The sequence below is a fragment of the Halyomorpha halys genome, unplaced genomic scaffold (genome assembly GCF_000696795.3).
Source record: "Halyomorpha halys isolate HHAL.00 unplaced genomic scaffold, Hhal_1.1 Scaffold183.1, whole genome shotgun sequence".
Classification (NCBI taxonomy): Eukaryota; Metazoa; Arthropoda; class Insecta; order Hemiptera; family Pentatomidae; genus Halyomorpha; species Halyomorpha halys.
The window spans coordinates 702242-708808 of record NW_027114717.1 but is presented as its reverse complement, the minus strand read 5'-3'; positions in this window follow the sequence as shown (position 1 = coordinate 708808).

Sequence of the window (6567 nt, the reverse complement as noted above, 5' to 3'; positions counted from 1 at the left end):
AGAATATGAGAAAAAATAAATTTTATTAATTAATAAGCTTTAGTGAATAATTGAAACTCGTGTAACAGAATTTCAATGAATATATAAAAGTATATTTTGAAATTAAAGTAGAAGTTTTAATGATTAAGTTAAGCCAGTGGAAATTTCCATTGTAAATTGGCAGCTTCTTAATTTCGCGACCACCAGTACACTTAGCAGTTTGATACAAACATCTCGCTCCGCCTTTACAACTTATAAATTTCAAAAGTTCTCGATTAGATATGAAAGATATAAAAACGTAAAATGCAGCAGCTTGCATCAAGTTTTATCTTTAATTATGCTAAAAATATTAAAACAAAACTAAAGAAATTAAAACATCAACAGACAGTAATATTTTTTTATTTTGTTTAAAAAAAACATGTATATATTATTCATATAATCGCGCATTTATTCTAATAAAGTAATAAAGTACATATCGCTCCTTTTCTTGAATACATATACATAACGTACATATGAATATTACATTACATAACACTAATTTCACAGAAGCACATAAACATTTTAACAAGTTACATCTGTTGTTTTCAACGCAAAAACCGTATAGTTCAGAACAAGATCAGGTCCAAATATATCACTGTTTATAAAAAACATGTTGTAAAGCAAAATCTCTTGATAATAATAAAACCACTAACCTTGTGCCATTGTACAAGAAAGATTAAGTTCAGTTTAATACCAGCACATCTGTTATCCGGTGTAAAATTATAGAAGTTCAAGATATGCCACTCTTAGTACAAGAGTCCAAGAGGAGAAAAAAGGCAGTTATTTCACCACAATTTTTGATTACTTTAACGAAAACTATGTATAATTACAAGTCAAAATTTCCATGTATAAGTAGGGATTAAAAAATGGCGGCTGTTTTAAAAACGTTAAAAAAATTTTTCATTAAGAGCTCTATATTTATAACTACCAACAACACTAGGAACCTCAAAGAATATTATTTAAAGTGGAATTTAATTTGCTAAAATATGAGCCCTGATAGAGTTAATCATGTTCAATAGTTCCCAAGATGACTTTTTAAAAAGCAACATTTTATAAAAAATACTCTGAAAAATCAGTATTTGGTGAATTTATTTTGAGAAATGTACATATGTCTATTAGCACTCAAATCAAACCTTATTGTTTTTCATAAATCTAATAAGTTTGTCCGAACAACTAGAAACCGAAATTTTGTGAATTAAAATTGTCAAATATCATAAAAACTACAACTCCTACGAAGATAAACGTCCAAAACTACTTTATAGTACATTGAACTAGCTCTAATTTGAATGCTAATAGATATTTGTACGTCGAATAGTTTTTGAGATATAGATTTTTCAAAATAAATTCACTAACTACTGATTTTAAGTGCATTTTTTGTGAAATATTGCTATTTATAAGTTATATCTCAGGAATAATTGAATGTAAATAGCTCTATTTCTATTCTAGATTTTAGAAAATTTACTCTACTTTAAATGGTGTTCTCTTAGAGTTGCTAGTGTTGTTGGTAGTTTTAAAGATATAGAACTCCAACTGAAAAATTAATTTTTTTTTTTTTAAGTTTTTAAACAGTCGCCATTTTGTATCCCACCTACCTATACTGGACAGACTCATAGAATTTGACTAGAGATTATACTTCATTAAAGTAATCAAATTTTGGAGTAAAATAACTGTATTTTTTTCTCTTCGGCTCTTGTACTATCTCAATGCTGAAACTAATTTGAAAAAATCCAAAAAAAATTAACTTTTTTTAGTTGTGCCATTATTCAAACAAAACAGTGATATATAGACTCCCATTTATTTAAGTAGATTATTAAATAGTGGTTATGAAGTCAAATGTAGAAAAGAATAGTTCATAATTGATTTTTAAACTAAAAACTAAAAAAGAATTTTCATGCATTATATAAAATTGATTACTCACAGCAGAAAGTTTCAAATTCCAATATGGCCTTCACTCTTGAAGTTCACTAATCCGCCAAGTTCTTTAAAACAGGCAGTTTTCGAAACGAAATTAAATAATAATTTAACCGAACCTATGTAACAACATTATGAAATTCATTACACTTTTCGCACTTTAAATCTAAAAATTGATAACTTGAACAAATAACCGAACCGCACTATATTTAAAATAATTATAATAGAGCTCTGTACTAGAGGAGCTTTGACCCAGAACTAGTGATGTGCTTACTTGATCAAATAAATGTAGGCATCTGATTGGTCGACAGATGCTTCCAATGCTGAGCATATTAAAGTGAAAAAAAAATTAAATATTCGATCTAAACGATTCTTTTCTTCTTTATGCATTATTTTATTTTTATTAATATAAAAGATTAAGTTTACTTACTCAATTTAATTCTTTAACTTCGTAGTTTTTTTATTTTGCTAATATTTAAATAATTTATCTACCAATATTTATTCTCAATTTGTAAATATTATTTCTCTCATTCTATCATTATTATTATAAATTTTATATTTATTAATATTATTTATTTAGTTTTATATTTATATTTAATTTGTAAATATGGTACGATTCAATACATACAGCCTTAATATTTACTGATGGTGTTGCAGATTGTATTATTCCAAAGAAAAATTTATAAAAAATAAAATATATATCATTATTTATTTTTATGTATAATTGCTGATTATTTTGGAAATTTTAATATTTTTGTCCTATTAACAAAGATTATAATGATAAGCAATGTGAATTTGTAATTACTCTTTTCAAAACATACCTATACTGGTACAAAAAAATTAAATAATATGGAACAACTTAGCTTTGTGATATAACGTAATCATTTTTTAAAAAATTTATTACTGCTTTTTGCAATGTGGGTTGAATAGAATTTCTTGATTATGTTATAGTGTATATACGAATGGGCATGATATCGATTATAATGCAAATGGATTAAAGAAAAGAAGGGAACATACCTAATGCCAGAGTTCTCGTAGTGATAAACTAGTAATAATATAAACGCGAAAAACTTGTTTTCATTCTACTACCAACATGATAATTAAGCACATCTTATACAATTAAACAAAAATTCACACTGTTAAAATGTTTTTTTAAGAATAAACACAACACTAGAGGAACCGATCAGAACCGTGACCAATATAAGACTGACAGATATTAAGGAAAAGAGAGTACATACATACAGCCATATTGGAAACTATTAACGTTGTTATAAGAAATTAGATTACCAGTCTCGCGGCCAAGAGAATATTGAATTTAAAAAAACTTGTTCAGTTTTTATTCATTTCGAATTATTTACTGTATCGAATTAGAAACATTTTTAACAATTTATTAATTATTATTGTTGTATATATCTGTACCATTAGAAAACTATATAAAACTAAATATTTTGTTCGAACGCGGCATTTTCTAGAACTACCAGTCATTTTGAATGAAATATAAATATAATGTGAATTATATAAATCTTTTGAGGTACTTTCTATATATCAAAATTTGGAAGGCATGTCTGGAATTATTCAGAAATAAAAATATGTGTTCTTATCAATTGTTTATTTCTGAATAAAAAATTAACAAAATAAAACAATACGTATTAAATGTGTGAAATTACTTAAATCTTGAACTGAAATAACATTTAAGAATTACTTGAAATAGTTCTTCTAAACTAAATTCAAATAAAGACAGGTAATAATTTAGTGATATATGAGACTTACTATGGTAGAATTTTCTAATATTCGACATTTTTTATTTTTTTCATTTTGACCGAATGGTTTCGGTAAATAAACAAAAAATATTATAGGCATGCGAGTGTTGTTGCCGAACCCCGTATGACAGGAATGCTAGGGAAAGAGACAAAAAATATATATACAAGGGTGTTTTTACTTTATATATTTTTTAAATAATAAATTAACAGTAATAAAATGCAATAAATACAAATAAACTGTGAAAATGTGTGATAAATATAAAGTACAGTTTTCAAAATACTAAATATAGAAAGCATAAGTTATTTCATTTCTAAAACTCAGAACTCGGAGCAAAAATAAATAAAATAAAAAATAGTATAAAATAAACACATTTATATTCATACTTCAAGAAATCTTATAATAAGAATAACAAAAGCAAAAAAAATTAATTATCAAATGTCCCCTTTAATTATCAAAAGCCCCCCTTACCATCAACTTCAACAGCTCTGGTGAGAAGCTACACAAAGTGGGGCGAAACGTCAGAAAATAAATAGTTTTCAACTATTCTTAACTAAACTTTCCATAATTTTAATTTTTAAATTATTAATAAACTAATATATTCATATTCCTTTGCATTATATAACTTCAAATTTTAAGTTTATTTGCTTAATCATGTGATTTGTACTTACTTATTCAATTACCTATTTATTTTATTTTCCATTTCTTTCATCACTTTAATTTTATTAATTTCATTCTGTACAATTATTTACTTTATGTCATTCTGTTTATATTTTATTTTTTGTATTCATTGGTTATTATTTCGTTCTTTGTTCTTAGCCCTGATGAAGACTAAACATTCTGGCCAAAACGTTGGCACTATTAAATAAGTTATTTCAACTTATTTGTGTTATATTTTAAACGCAGCCCCCCCCCCAACCATCTTCTCCTCATATTATTTAACTATTTTTGTTCTTTTTGGCCGCAAACCTGACCATCTTCATATTTGAAATTATACGGTCAATTATTTATATATATAAAATTTTCTTGTTTATAACTTTCGCCTTCCGTGGTATTTTTTTTTCCAGAATCCCAAAAATAGAGATTTCAACACAAACCCACCAATTTACGCAAAACGTTGAAGAGGGCGTATTTAGGGAGGTAAGTAAAAGTTGTGGTGCACACGATGCGCCAGGTTTTTTTTCCCCCTGGTAAGCTCTTGGACTAGTATGACAGTGTCTGTCACGACTGCAACTGTTAGTTTACTGTAATAGTATAATTAGGCCTTAATTTATTTCAGTAAACTCAACATCAATTTCCTCGCCATAATAATAGATAATGGAGTGTTTATTTGAGGTATTCGAAATTAATACCCCAGCCGCGAACTCCATTAAAGGAGGGAGTAGAGAATGATTAAACACAAGTAGATAGTCGGTAATCGGAGGCAGTTTAGACTGCGGAAAGCTATTGATGCGGTTGGGTTCATATTACCACATCCTAGTGAATTACACCCCCCCTCTTAATAGATACTGAATTACTACTAATTTCTACTAATAGCTGTGGCTGGAGTTTCAATCTTCGCCCTAATGATAAGTGAAAACTGCTCGTCAAGTTCCACGTCCAACTTAATTATAAAATATTATTGAATACAGTTAAACTTCTAAATACAACCATATGTAAAATACGGACAACCATGGTGAAGATGGCTCCATTATACGGAGGTGTTCATAAAAAAGGGGTGAATATAAAAAGAACACAATAATTATGTATATTTAGGTTCTCAAGCTGTAATACCACGTAAGTCCGACAAAATCAATTAATAATATTAAAAAAATTAAAATAAATATACACATTATTCTGGTGGTATCACGTCTCGATCATTATTTTATAAGGTCGAGGTGGTTATTTACAGGTCTGTTCCAACAACCACTTCAACTGTCCGGAACTGTGCAGAGCATGCGTAGTACGTGTTTTCTCCTCCCAAATCCATACTGCGCATGCTCTGTACAGTTCTGGATAGTCTCAAGTGGTTGTTAAGACAGAACTTATAATTAATTAGTTCTGAACCCAATGAAGATGAGAGGTACTCTGCATTAGAAGGCCCTAATTATGTATGTGTATAGGTTAAGTAGCTGCCTAGGAGATGAATTACTGGTTGTAAACTTTTTTGTTTCATAACTGGGAGCTTTATTCATTTTTTTTTAAACTAAAACAAATCATTGAGCCACATATAGAAGGTATCTTGAACAGAAATTTAATGCAAACAAAAATATTGGAAGAAGATAGTCAACATGAAGTACATTGTAGAAAGATATTCTGGGATAGCAGTCAATAAAGGTACAAAATAGTAGAAAAAATATTTTATATTAATGAACGTTTCGTCCCACTTTGCAGGGCTTCATCATGACTAAATGAAAAACAAGGTACAAACATTGTAAGGAATGGCAGAACATTAGAATAAATATAAATTGAGAGCAAACATTTATAGAAAATAATAACAAGCTTAAGTTAATGAAGAATAAACATAAATGGATAGGAGACTGATTACTAATAAATATAGCCAGGTATTATAGAATTGTAAGTAAAGAACTAGATTATTAAATTGTAGAACAATACTAATTACAGATAGTTGTAAATATGTTAAAAAGGTAAGTGTACATGGAGAACAGGTAGAGAAGTAATTGTGGCAAAGGTAAGGTACAGTAACAACCATAATTAATAAATAATAATAACAACAAATAAATAGGGAGTACCTTATCCTGATTGATGAGAAAGAATGAAAAGAAAGGCAGGTATATAGATTACCCTACTTCTTCCTAACCATCAGGAAGGATAAGATTTTTACAATATATATTAGTAAACTGATAGGATCATCTAATCTTTTTTTTTTTTTTTTTTTTT